Genomic DNA, 15120 nt, shown 5'->3' with positions numbered 1-15120 from the left:
CCTGTGAGATTTTTAAAACTGGTTTGGAGTAGCAGACCGAATATAAAATAGGACTCATTTTGTTTGTGATTGCCTTGGAATCCTAGTGATTCTTAAAACTGGTTTGGAGTAGCAGACCGAATGTAAAATAGGACTCATTTTGTTTGTGATTGCCTTAGAATCCTAGTGATTCTTAAAACTGGTCTGAAGAGCAGACTGTAAAATAGGACTCATTTTATTTGATTGCCTTGAAATCCCAGATTTCTAAAACTGATCCGGAGAGTGGATTGAATATTTGGCCATGAGTGTAACGACAAGTAACGTGTGTGTATGTATGGATGTATGGATGCTTGAATTGTTCTAAGCAGAGGAGCACATGGGGAACTGTAACATAAAACGGCATGCTATAAAAAATTAAAATAAAAAGTTGGAAATGTAACATGTAAGAAATATGGTGTGTAACGATTGTTTTGAGCGTTTCAGAAGGGACAAAGGAGCAGCATGGAGAAAGAGACCACATGGCACCTCCAAGATGGAGACCAGGACAACCACAAAATGGAGGCTTAAGCAGAAAAAGTCTTTGTGAATTCCAAATTAGCATGACAGAACCACGTCTGTGCTGTGAGAGCGTAGCTCTACGGCACAGCCATTTATATGCAAATCTTTCTGGAGACACCTTTTGTTTGAGAGTTTTGGAAGGCACGAAGAAGGTTGAAGGAGATGTAAGAAGATGAAGCTGAGGAGAAGAAAAAAGAGGAGACAAAGGAATGCTGGATGGTGAAGACAGACAAGAGACAAAGACATGCCACATGGCATCGGATGACGCTGCATGGAGACCACAGGCAGGCCACAACGCCAGGATGGTGACCAAGACAAGATAAAACAGGAGAGATCCCGGACTGGACTGGGAGCAGATAAACTCTGTCAACATATGGGTTCTCAATAGTGAAATGTGAAATGAAGGAAGGAAAAGGTTCAAAGATTTTATCGTGTGTCAATAAAGAAATGTGTTTTGTTCTGAGTTGCGAATGCAGATAGCAGCTCCAGGAACACCAGAAGAGACTGCTAAGCTGTGATGCAGAAACGACAGCCAACGGAAGCGCTGTACGGTCGAAGGAACATCTCAGACAAGTAACAGCAGAGGAGAAGCCTGACGGACTGGAGGCGATGAACCTTCCAGCCAACACATGGCAACCTCAACAGGAGCATCTCAGACAAGCATAGGGTGAGAGGCACATGAAAACTCATTTGAACTTATTTCATCCCAAATTGAGTGATGTATATAATATGTTGTGAATATGATGTAAGAGTAGGAATTATTTTGAGACATTGTATAAACCAAGTTAGACTAATGCTGATAGAGTAGACTAGATTTACTAATGGAAGCAAGTTTGAACCATGGACTACGTTCATAGTTCAAACAGGAGGGATTGCACAGCAGTAATTAAATCAATAATTACTCTGGAAGAATAAAAATAATACAAAAAAAAATTGTTTGCTGTATATATGTGTAGAATCACTAAATCCTGTTCCAGTAGCCATAATAACTAGTTATAACGGTGATGATTTTGTGAATCAGGTGGTAAGATGTGAAACAACATGCAGATCAGATGTCACTGTATATCAGAGCGCTAGGCTAGTGTAGAGAAGGAAGCCATGGATGCAGTACATCGATTTGGTGAAGGGAAGAAGTGAAGAGGAAGCGTTGAGTGAATAGATGAAGCACACTCTTTCTGAACGATGTCCAGAGAGCAAATGATCTGCCGAAGTTTTTCTTTGTCCCGACAGGAGGGCGAATCTACAGAGCGTGTTTGGTGTTGGCGTCTTCATGGAAACCATCAGGAAACAGCAGACGGTCCAGACCGAGGAACGGAGGACCACTCAGGGTCATGCTGACGACACCAACGAGACGTGAACATCCAGAGTTCTTCCTGAATCCATCCGTTGCACTGCAGGAGGAAACGTCTCTTGCCAAACTGATCCAGAGATGCAGACAGGAAGTCTGATCAGAGAGAGGTGGTGAGAGATTGAATCACACTCATTTTAAGATCCGTGAGGAAGAGACCCTCACAGTGTAACGCAGGACAAGAACACTGACAGTGAAGCTGAATCACTCTTCAAGAAGATTTGCTGATGGACAAGGAACGAGAACAACGACGAGACTGACTTAACACCGAGAACAGTTTGCATTTTCCAAAGTGTAATCTGTTTGAATGTTTGTCTACAGATGTGTGACTAGAAGAACATCATAAATTAATCTATGCAGATTAGGAGAGTTTCATAGGAGTAGTTAACCAACACCTGGTATCGTTATACTGTATTAATAGCAACTGTCAGTAATTTATGATTAAGTGGAGAAGCGTACAATGCAATTAGAATCCTAAAATAGATCAAATAACACTAATGAGCAGGATGTAGATTTAAATTCATAAACTAAATTTAACTAAACCATTGCTATTTGATATTCCAATAGGCATGAAATTAATAGAAAGATAGGTTAACAATTATACTAAAATAGAAGTAATAAGTCTACAACAACGTAAAAGTGTCTAAGCATATGACTTTTGATAACATTAGAGTAAGTAAAAGTAGCTAAATTCTAGTGACAAGTTGAGTTAATAAGACAGTAAAAGATTGTTATGATTATCCATCCATAATATAGACATTGTAATAATTTGATTTAGAGTTCAGAATGTTCCAGATGTGTTAAAACTTTGGAGCAATAAAGATAAAATAATCATGTCACTGTTTTCAAATTTCAGTGTAGAGAAGATAATGCTGGTAAAATGTTAAAGTAATTCAAACTAGGAGAAATATCCGTAATGCTCTAACGTAGGGTTTGTGAATAAAGGGTTTGACAGTAACATTTAGATTGTGGAAATGAATGTTTGTTTTTGTACTGATTTGATTTTATGTTTTTTCATGTTTGTTTTCCTTGTTGACGATGAATGAGATGTTTGACATTGTATTAGGAACATTGTTAAAATGCCTGAATTGGGGGTCGTTAAGATAATCGCAGGTGCAGCTGGATTGTGGAAGGAATTTTCCCGTTTGAAAGATGTATGCTATATGAAGATGGAATCTGCAAACTACGGGTTTTTCGCCTTCCTCCCTGATTCAGGTCAGATCTTGAATGTAAGAACTCAGATCTTGAATGTAATAACTCAGGTATTGATCTTGATTGTATTGATTTTGTTCTGTGATTGTTTTCTGATAGTTTAGTTCAAGCATGTTTAGTTAACACTGAATGTTTTGTAGAAACCAGAAGAATGTTACAGTTTACAATGAAAATACAGGAGGGAATGATAGGGTTATTCGCTAATTTTCATTTTGTTTAATGTAACTGTTAGGTGAGGAACAGTCCCATCTGGTGGGCAGCGATGTTTGCACCCTAAAAGTATTGTGATGTCACTGGGTCAAGAGGTGGAGCTACGAAGGTGATAAATAAACATGTTCCGGTCAGCGGAACAGAGTTGGTTTTGAGAAGCGCGCCAGACCACCCGGTCTTGGCTGCGCCAGAGAGAAAGCATCCGTGCCTCTGCCTGCTTCATTTCGATGCGTTTAAGATTTAATATCACAATGTTAGAGGCTTTATCCCCAACAGGATCCACACAAGTGAGAAGCCTAACAGGTGTGAAACATGTGGGAAACATTTTAGACTGAGTTGTCACTTGACAGACCACATGAGAACCCACACAGGTTCAGAAGCCTTACAATTGTACAACATGTGGGAAACATTTTCGACTAAGTTGTAACTTGACAGTCCACATGAGAACCCACACCGATGAGAAGCCTTACAGGTGTGAAACATGTGGGAAACATTTGAGAGAGTGGTTGCTTGACACACCACATGAGAACCCCCACAGGTGAGAAGCCTTACAGTTGTAAAACATGTGTGAAACTTTCCAGACTGAATTGTCACTTGACAGACCACATGAGAACCCACACAGATTCAGAAGCCTCACTGTTGTAAAACATGACATGTGGGAAACATTTTAGACTGAGTTGTAACTTGACACGCCACATGAGAACCCACACAGATGAGAAGCTTTACAGGTGTGAAACATGTGGGAAACTTTTCAGACAGAGTGGAGATCTGACAGTCCACATGAGAGCCCACACAGGTGAGAATCCTTACAAGTGTGAAACATGTGGGAAACGTTTCAGACAAAGTGGAGATCTGACAGTCCACGTGACAACACACACAGATTAGAAGCCTTACAGGTGTGGAACATGTGGGAAACTTTTCAGACAGGGTGGAGATCTGACATTCCACATGAGAGCCCACACAGGTGAGAAGCTTTACAGTTGTAAAACATGTGGGAAACATTTTAGACTAAGTTGTAACTTGACATGCCACATGAGAATCCACACAGGTGAGAAGCCTCACAGGTTTGAAACATGTGCGAAACATTTTAGACTGAGTAGTAAGTTGACCGTCTGCATGAGAACCCACAAAGATGAGAAGCCTTACAGTTGTAAAACATGTGGGAAACATTTTGGAGAGAGTGGTTGCTTGACACTCCACATGAGAACCCACACAGGTTAGAAGCTTTACAGGTGTGAAACTGTTCCAACAGAGTGGAGATCTGACATTCCACATGAGGATCCACACAAGTGACAAGCCTTACAGGTGTGAAACATGTGGGAAACGTTTCAGACAAATTGGAGATCTGACATTCCACATGAGAATCCACACAAGTGAGAAGTCTTACAGGTGTGAAACATGTGGGACACATTTTAGACAGAGTTGTCACTTGACAGACCACATGAGAACCCACACAGGTGAGAAGCTTTACAGGTGTGAAACATGTGGGAAACTTTCCAGACTGAGTTGTAAGTTGACAGTCCACATGAGAACCCACACAGATGAGAAGCCTTACAGTTGTAAAACATGTGGGAAACATTTTAGAGAGAGTGGTTGCTTGACACGCCACATGAGAACCCACACAGATGAGAAGCCTTACAGGTGTGAAACATGTGGGAAACTTTTCAGACATGGTGGAGATCTGACATTCCACATGAGGATCCACACAAGTGAGAAGCCTAACAGGTGTGAAACATGTGGGAAACATTTTAGACTGAGCTGTCACTTGACAGACCACATGAGAACCCACACAGGTTCAGAAGCCTTACAATTGTACAACATGTGGGAAACATTTTCGACTAAGTTGTAACTTGACAGTCCACATGAGAACCCACACCGATGAGAAGCCTTACAGGTGTGAAACATGTGGGAAACATTTGAGAGAGTGGTTGCTTGACACACCACATGAGAACCCCCACAGGTGAGAAGCCTTACAGTTGTAAAACATGTGTGAAACTTTCCAGACTGAATTGTCACTTGACAGACCACATGAGAACCCACACAGATTCAGAAGCCTCACTGTTGTAAAACATGACATGTGGGAAACATTTTAGACTGAGTTGTAACTTGACACGCCACATGAGAACCCACACAGATGAGAAGCTTTACAGGTGTGAAACATGTGGGAAACTTTTCAGACAGAGTGGAGATCTGACAGTCCACATGAGAGCCCACACAGGTGAGAATCCTTACAAGTGTGAAACATGTGGGAAACGTTTCAGACAAAGTGGAGATCTGACAGTCCACGTGACAACACACACAGATTAGAAGCCTTACAGGTGTGGAACATGTGGGAAACTTTTCAGACAGGGTGGAGATCTGACATTCCACATGAGAGCCCACACAGGTGAGAAGCTTTACAGTTGTAAAACATGTGGGAAACATTTTAGACTAAGTTGTAACTTGACATGCCACATGAGAATCCACACAGGTGAGAAGCCTCACAGGTTTGAAACATGTGCGAAACATTTTAGACTGAGTAGTAAGTTGACCGTCTGCATGAGAACCCACAAAGATGAGAAGCCTTACAGTTGTAAAACATGTGGGAAACATTTTGGAGAGAGTGGTTGCTTGACACTCCACATGAGAACCCACACAGGTTAGAAGCTTTACAGGTGTGAAACTGTTCCAACAGAGTGGAGATCTGACATTCCACATGAGGATCCACACAAGTGACAAGCCTTACAGGTGTGAAACATGTGGGAAACATTTTAGACTGAGTTGTCATTTGACAGACCACATGAGAACCCACACAGTTGAGAAGCCTTACTGTTGTAAAACATGACGTGGGAAACATTTTAGACTGAGGAGTAAGTTGACCGTCTGCATGAGAACCCACACAGATGAGAAGCCTTACAGGTGTGAAACATGTGCAGAACCTTTCAGACAGAGTGGAGATCTGACGGTCCACATGAGAACCCACACAGATGAGAAGCCTTACAGGTGTGAAACATGTGAGAAACATGTTAGAGAGTGGTTGCTTGGAATGCCACATGAGAACCCACACAGATGAGAAGCCTTACAGGCGTGAAACATGTGCGAAACATTTTAGACTGAGTTGTCACTTGACGCAGCACATGAGAACCCACACAGGTGAGAAGCCTCCCATGTGTGAAACATGTGCGAAACATTTTAGACTGAGTTGTCACTTGACAGACCACATGAGAACCCACACAGGTGAGAAGCTTTACAGGTGTGAAACATGTGGGACACTCTTCAGACAGAGTGGAGATCTGACAGTCCACATGAGAAACCACACAGGTGAGAATCCTTACAGGTGTGAAACATGTGGGAAACCTTTCAGACAAAGTGGAGATCTGACAGTCCACATGAGAACCCACACAGATGAGAAGCCTTACAGGTGTGAAACATGTGGGAACCATGTTACAGAGTGGTTTCTTGGAATGCCACATGAGAACCCACACAGATTAGAAGCCTTACAGGTGTGAAACGTGTGGGAAACATTTTCGACTAAGTTGTAACTTGACAGTCCACATGAGAACCCACACAGATGAGAAGCCTTACAGGTGTGAAACATGTGGGAAACATTTGAGAGAGTGGTTGCTTGACACACCACATGAGAACCCCCACAGGTGAGAAGCCTTACAGTTGTAAAACATGTGTGAAACTTTCCAGACTGAATTGTCACTTGACAGACCACATGAGAACCCACACAGATTCAGAAGCCTCACTGTTGTAAAACATGACATGTGGGAAACATTTTAGACTGAGTTGTAACTTGACACGCCACATGAGAACCCACACAGATGAGAAGCTTTACAGGTGTGAAACATGTGGGAAACTTTTCAGACAGAGTGGAGATCTGACAGTCCACATGAGAGCCCACACAGGTGAGAATCCTTACAAGTGTGAAACATGTGGGAAACGTTTCAGACAAAGTGGAGATCTGACAGTCCACGTGACAACACACACAGATTAGAAGCCTTACAGGTGTGGAACATGTGGGAAACTTTTCAGACAGGGTGGAGATCTGACATTCCACATGAGAGCCCACACAGGTGAGAAGCTTTACAGTTGTAAAACATGTGGGAAACATTTTAGACTAAGTTGTAACTTGACATGCCACATGAGAATCCACACAGGTGAGAAGCCTCACAGGTTTGAAACATGTGCGAAACATTTTAGACTGAGTAGTAAGTTGACCGTCTGCATGAGAACCCACAAAGATGAGAAGCCTTACAGTTGTAAAACATGTGGGAAACATTTTGGAGAGAGTGGTTGCTTGACACTCCACATGAGAACCCACACAGGTTAGAAGCTTTACAGGTGTGAAACTGTTCCAACAGAGTGGAGATCTGACATTCCACATGAGGATCCACACAAGTGACAAGCCTTACAGGTGTGAAACATGTGGGAAACATTTTAGACTGAGTTGTCATTTGACAGACCACATGAGAACCCACACAGTTGAGAAGCCTTACTGTTGTAAACCATGACGTGGGAAACATTTTAGACTGAGGAGTAAGTTGACCGTCTGCATGAGAACCCACACAGATGAGAAGCCTTACAGGTGTGAAACATGTGCAAAACCTTTCAGACAGAGTGAAGATCTGACGGTCCACATGAGAACCCACACAGATGAGAAGCCTTACAGGTGTGAAACATGTGAGAAACATGTTAGAGAGTGGTTGCTTGGAATGCCACATGAGAACCCACACAGATGAGAAGCCTTACAGGCGTGAAACATGTGCGAAACATTTTAGACTGAGTTGTCACTTGACGCAGCACATGAGAACCCACACAGGTGAGAAGCCTCCCATGTGTGAAACATGTGCGAAACATTTTAGACTGAGTTGTCACTTGACAGACCACATGAGAACCCTCACAGGTGAGAAGCTTTACAGGTGTGAAACATGTGGGACACTCTTCAGACAGAGTGGAGATCTGACAGTCCACATGAGAAACCACACAGGTGAGAATCCTTACAGGTGTGAAACATGTGGGAAACCTTTCAGACAAAGTGGAGATCTGACAGTCCACATGAGAACCCACACAGATGAGAAGCCTTACAGGTGTGAAACATGTGGGAACCATGTTACAGAGTGGTTTCTTGGAATGCCACATGAGAACCCACACAGATTAGAAGCCTTACAGGTGTGAAACGTGTGGGAAACATTTTCGACTAAGTTGTAACTTGACAGTCCACATGAGAACCCACACCGATGAGAAGCCTTACAGGTGTGAAACATGTGGGAAACATTTGAGAGAGTGGTTGCTTGACACACCACATGAGAACCCCCACAGGTGAGAAGCCTTACAGTTGTAAAACATGTGTGAAACTTTCCAGACTGAATTGTCACTTGACAGACCACATGAGAACCCACACAGATTCAGAAGCCTCACTGTTGTAAAACATGACATGTGGGAAACATTTTAGACTGAGTTGTAACTTGACACGCCACATGAGAACCCACACAGATGAGAAGCTTTACAGGTGTGAAACATGTGGGAAACTTTTCAGACAGAGTGGAGATCTGACAGTCCACATGAGAGCCCACACAGGTGAGAATCCTTACAAGTGTGAAACATGTGGGAAACGTTTCAGACAAAGTGGAGATCTGACAGTCCACGTGACAACACACACAGATTAGAAGCCTTACAGGTGTGGAACATGTGGGAAACTTTTCAGACAGGGTGGAGATCTGACATTCCACATGAGAGCCCACACAGGTGAGAAGCTTTACAGTTGTAAAACATGTGGGAAACATTTTAGACTAAGTTGTAACTTGACATGCCACATGAGAATCCACACAGGTGAGAAGCCTCACAGGTTTGAAACATGTGCGAAACATTTTAGACTGAGTAGTAAGTTGACCGTCTGCATGAGAACCCACAAAGATGAGAAGCCTTACAGTTGTAAAACATGTGGGAAACATTTTGGAGAGAGTGGTTGCTTGACACTCCACATGAGAACCCACACAGGTTAGAAGCTTTACAGGTGTGAAACTGTTCCAACAGAGTGGAGATCTGACATTCCACATGAGGATCCACACAAGTGACAAGCCTTACAGGTGTGAAACATGTGGGAAACGTTTCAGACTGAGTTGTCATTTGACAGACCACATGAGAACCCACACAGTTGAGAAGCCTTACTGTTGTAAAACATGACGTGGGAAACATTTTAGACTGAGGAGTAAGTTGACCGTCTGCATGAGAACCCACACAGATGAGAAGCCTTACAGGTGTGAAACATGTGCAAAACCTTTCAGACAGAGTGGAGATCTGACGGTCCACATGAGAACCCACACAGATGAGAAGCCTTACAGGTGTGAAACATGTGAGAAACATGTTAGAGAGTGGTTGCTTGGAATGCCACATGAGAACCCACACAGATGAGAAGCCTTACAGGCGTGAAACATGTGCGAAACATTTTAGACTGAGTTGTCACTTGACGCAGCACATGAGAACCCACACAGGTGAGAAGCCTCCCATGTGTGAAACATGTGCGAAACATTTTAGACTGAGTTGTCACTTGACAGACCACATGAGAACCCACACAGGTGAGAAGCTTTACAGGTGTGAAACATGTGGGACACTCTTCAGACAGAGTGGAGATCTGACAGTCCACATGAGAAACCACACAGGTGAGAATCCTTACAGGTGTGAAACATGTGGGAAACCTTTCAGACAAAGTGGAGATCTGACAGTCCACATGAGAACCCACACAGATGAGAAGCCTTACAGGTGTGAAACATGTGGGAACCATGTTACAGAGTGGTTTCTTGGAATGCCACATGAGAACCCACACAGATTAGAAGCCTTACAGGTGTGAAACGTGTGGGAAACATTTTCGACTAAGTTGTAACTTGACAGTCCACATGAGAACCCACACCGATGAGAAGCCTTACAGGTGTGAAACATGTGGGAAACATTTGAGAGAGTGGTTGCTTGACACACCACATGAGAACCCCCACAGGTGAGAAGCCTTACAGTTGTAAAACATGTGTGAAACTTTCCAGACTGAATTGTCACTTGACAGACCACATGAGAACCCACACAGATTCAGAAGCCTCACTGTTGTAAAACATGACATGTGGGAAACATTTTAGACTGAGTTGTAACTTGACACGCCACATGAGAACCCACACAGATGAGAAGCTTTACAGGTGTGAAACATGTGGGAAACTTTTCAGACAGAGTGGAGATCTGACAGTCCACATGAGAGCCCACACAGGTGAGAATCCTTACAAGTGTGAAACATGTGGGAAACGTTTCAGACAAAGTGGAGATCTGACAGTCCACGTGACAACACACACAGATTAGAAGCCTTACAGGTGTGGAACATGTGGGAAACTTTTCAGACAGGGTGGAGATCTGACATTCCACATGAGAGCCCACACAGGTGAGAAGCTTTACAGTTGTAAAACATGTGGGAAACATTTTAGACTAAGTTGTAACTTGACATGCCACATGAGAATCCACACAGGTGAGAAGCCTCACAGGTTTGAAACATGTGCGAAACATTTTAGACTGAGTAGTAAGTTGACCGTCTGCATGAGAACCCACAAAGATGAGAAGCCTTACAGTTGTAAAACATGTGGGAAACATTTTGGAGAGAGTGGTTGCTTGACACTCCACATGAGAACCCACACAGGTTAGAAGCTTTACAGGTGTGAAACTGTTCCAACAGAGTGGAGATCTGACATTCCACATGAGGATCCACACAAGTGACAAGCCTTACAGGTGTGAAACATGTGGGAAACGTTTCAGACTGAGTTGTCATTTGACAGACCACATGAGAACCCACACAGTTGAGAAGCCTTACTGTTGTAAAACATGACGTGGGAAACATTTTAGACTGAGGAGTAAGTTGACCGTCTGCATGAGAACCCACACAGATGAGAAGCCTTACAGGTGTGAAACATGTGCAAAACCTTTCAGACAGAGTGGAGATCTGACGGTCCACATGAGAACCCACACAGATGAGAAGCCTTACAGGTGTGAAACATGTGAGAAACATGTTAGAGAGTGGTTGCTTGGAATGCCACATGAGAACCCACACAGATGAGAAGCCTTACAGGCGTGAAACATGTGCGAAACATTTTAGACTGAGTTGTCACTTGACGCAGCACATGAGAACCCACACAGGTGAGAAGCCTCCCATGTGTGAAACATGTGCGAAACATTTTAGACTGAGTTGTCACTTGACAGACCACATGAGAACCCACACAGGTGAGAAGCTTTACAGGTGTGAAACATGTGGGACACTCTTCAGACAGAGTGGAGATCTGACAGTCCACATGAGAAACCACACAGGTGAGAATCCTTACAGGTGTGAAACATGTGGGAAACCTTTCAGACAAAGTGGAGATCTGACAGTCCACATGAGAACCCACACAGATGAGAAGCCTTACAGGTGTGAAACATGTGGGAACCATGTTACAGAGTGGTTTCTTGGAATGCCACATGAGAACCCACACAGATTAGAAGCCTTACAGGTGTGAAACGTGTGGGAAACATGTTAGAGAGTGGTTGCTTGGAATGCCACATGAGAATCCACACAGATGAAAAGCCTTACAGGAGTGAAACATGTGGGAAACTTTTCAGACAGAGTGGAGATCTGACAGTCCACATGAGAATCCACACAGGTGAGAAGCCTCACAGGTGTGAAACATGTGCAAAACATTTTAGACTGAGTAGTAAGTTGACCGTCTGCATGAGAACCCACAAAGATGAGAAGCCTTACATTTGAAAAACATGTGGGAAACATTTTAGAGAGAGTGGTTGCTTGACACGCCACATGAGAACCCACACAGGTTAGAAGCTTTATAGGTGTGAAACTGTTCCGACAGAGTGGAGATCTGACAGTCCACATGAGAACCCACACAGATGAGAGGCCTTACAGGTGTGAAACATGTGGGAAACTTTTCAGACAGAGTGGAGATCTGACAGTCCACATGAGGATCCACACAAGTGACAAGCCTTACAGGTGTAAAACATGTGGGAAACATTTTAGACTAGTTGTCACTTGATAGACCACATGAGAACCCACACAGGTGAGAAGCCTCACAGGTGTGAAACATGTGCGAAACATTTTAGACTGAGTAGTAAGTTGACAGTCAACATGAGAACCCACACAGATGAGAAGCCTTACAGGTGTGAAACATGTGGGAAACATTTTAGACTGAGTTGTATCTTGACACGCGACACGAGAACCCACACAGGTGAGAAGCTTTACAGGTGTGAAACATGTGGGAAACATTTTAGACTAGTTGTCACTTGATAGACCACATGAGAACCCACACAGGTGAGAAGCTTTACAGGTGTGAAACATGTGGGAAACTCTTCAGACAGAGTGGAGATTTCGTCAGCAATTTATGAATTCCTACAAAGTAAAAGTATTCATGTTCATTTAATTCAAATGAATTCATGTTCATTTAATTCAAATGAGGGTCCAAATTGACTCAGGCGGACTCATCATGTTGTGTGTTCAGGAACCTGTTTGGAGTTAAACCAACAATGAGAAGTTACAATGTAGAAAAGAGAAGAAACAACCGCTAATGTTGAACATGCAAAGTAAGCCTTTAGGGGAGAAAGGATGCAATTATTGAGGGTGAGAAGAAAAAACTAACTTAAAGTAATAAGTAACTAGTTAGTTTTGGCAGGGAGTACTAAGTAAAGTAATGCAATTACTTTTTTCAGCAAGTAACTAGTAATAAGTAATATATTACTGATCTTAAGTAACTTGCACAACACTGCTGGTGAGGGAGTCTAAGGTGCTTTCACACTGCCATTCTTTGCTCCCTTTTAAACTGACCAGAGTTCCTTTCTTCGGATAATCCGCTCCGTTTGGGCCAGTGGGACATCCGGACTCTGGAGAGGATCAAAAAAGTCCACCTGAAAAGGAGGGTCTCGGTTCCTTTCGGCGGAGCAAAGGCAGGATCAGCTGTACGTAGTGATGCTACATGGTACATCGCCGGTAGAGAAAGTACAGCGCGCACCCCAAGTTGCTCGGCAGGGGAAGCTCAGTTACCAGACAAACTAAGAGTGGTGAAATATGTACCGCTGTGTGTAGATTTCATTAACTAAATATGCGTTATAATTCTTTCATATTTTTTTCAGAACCAGCTACGTATCACCGGTAACTGATACGACTTCTCCCTGCAGCTCCACGGTGCTTTAACACAGTCCAGCGCAGAGCGGAGAATCAGCTGTTCAGCAGCGCGATAGTTTCTCATTCCGTTGTTCTGAACTGATCCGGAGACTTTATGGATCCCCAGCGACTTTGTGTTTGTTAAAAACGACGAGCGTTGTGTAACATTTATGATTTAGGCCAGAGCAAAGTAAGCTTCCCTCCAGCCGCAACTGCGCACTCAAAAAAAAAAAACACGGGAGAGGGCGGGACTTCCCCGTCTACTTTGTCCATTCGACGAGCGCCTTTTTCAGCCACGCGACGCTGCTCCGAAAGTTCGTTTCGCGAAGAAATCACAGTGTGAACGCAGCCCTTTCAACTAATTATAAATGCAGGAATTTGCTCCCAAAGGAACCGAGTCCTCTTGGGTGCAGTGCACCCTTAGGTTCTGTCCAAGGTTTCTGCCTGAAATGTGGAAGTTGGTCCTTGCCTCCGTCGCCAAAGGATGTCAAGTTGGTTTTTGTCTTTCCCTTCTGGTCTTTCACTCCTGTTACCTGTAAAGTGAGACGACTGTCTGTTCTGATCTGATGCAATATAACTTAAAATTCTTAAAATTAATTAATTATTATTATTATTTTATTTTTTATTATTATTTTATTTTTATTTTATTTATTATCATTGAAAATGTTTGGTCATTGTGAAACAATCTACCATATTAACTTAGTAGTGTGCAGATGGCAGGAGGTTATCTGGCTGTAGCACCGGCATTTTTACGCTGTCTTCACGCTGCACTTCACGCTGTCATGGCAACCACAAAAATCACGTCACACTCAAACATCTGTCCTATCTCTGGGGACTGAGTCCCCTAAGGGTCTGAGTCTTGAACCGCCACTGGGGCACACTTCTTACATTATGAGTGGTTGAAACTGTCAGAACAAGCGTCTTCCGGCAGATGCTGACAAAAGATTCAAGATTCAAGATTCAAGTTACTTTATTATCATTATGCCCACAGCTTAAGTCACACACCGGAACCTAATCAAAAACAAAAACTAAATTGGACATGTTACTGCAGTTTTAAGACTGAAATCAGTAAAATGACCTGAAAACAGGTTGAAACTGTCAGAACAAGCTTCTTCTGGCAGAGACTGACAAAAGGACATGTTACTGCAGTGTTCAGACTGAAATCATCAAAATGACCTCAAAACAGGTTGAAACTGTCAGAACAAGCTTCTTCTGGCAGAGCCTGACATAAAGACATGTTACTGCAGTGTTCAGACGGGAATTATCAAAATGACCTCAAAACAGGTTGAAACTGTCGGAACAAGCTTCTTCTGGCAGAGACTGACAAAAGGACATGTTACTGCAGTTTTCCGGCTGAAACCAGTAAAATAACCTGAACACTAGTTGAAACTGTCAGAACAAGCTTCAGGATGATTTGGAATCCAGCCCTGGATGGGATGAGTAATTTTGTTGTCAGATCAAGATTCCGGTTTGGATCATAAAGCCATTCATCTTGATGCCTGTCAGCGTCCGTTATGTATAGTCAGTGTCACGCTGGGAATTCCTTGACTAATTTTCTTGCACTAATGTTTGATTTCAGCCACTCTGGTCGGTTGTTCATCGTGATAAAAGATGTAACCTGACCGGAAATCAGTTGATTCCCAGGCCGTGGCGGTGAGGG

At 43.1% G+C, this 15120-nt stretch overlaps 3 pseudogenes; all 3 read left to right on the top strand.

Annotated features, from left to right (window-relative positions):
* Positions 1-4003: 4003 nt before the first annotated feature.
* LOC137914953 (zinc finger protein 85-like) lies at positions 4004-5271 on the top strand (annotated as a pseudogene).
* Positions 5272-8721: 3450 nt separating this feature from the next.
* Positions 8722-9703, top strand: LOC137914952 (zinc finger protein ZFP2-like; annotated as a pseudogene).
* A 316-nt stretch (positions 9704-10019) lies between these two features.
* Positions 10020-11811, top strand: LOC137914958 (zinc finger protein 723-like; annotated as a pseudogene).
* Positions 11812-15120: the final 3309 nt, after the last annotated feature.

The sequence above is a fragment of the Brachionichthys hirsutus genome, unplaced genomic scaffold, assembly GCF_040956055.1.
Source record: "Brachionichthys hirsutus isolate HB-005 unplaced genomic scaffold, CSIRO-AGI_Bhir_v1 contig_446, whole genome shotgun sequence".
Lineage (NCBI taxonomy): Eukaryota > Metazoa > Chordata > Actinopteri > Lophiiformes > Brachionichthyidae > Brachionichthys > Brachionichthys hirsutus.
The sequence above is the reverse complement of the archived record's forward strand: the minus strand, read 5'-3'. Positions and strand labels throughout refer to the sequence as shown.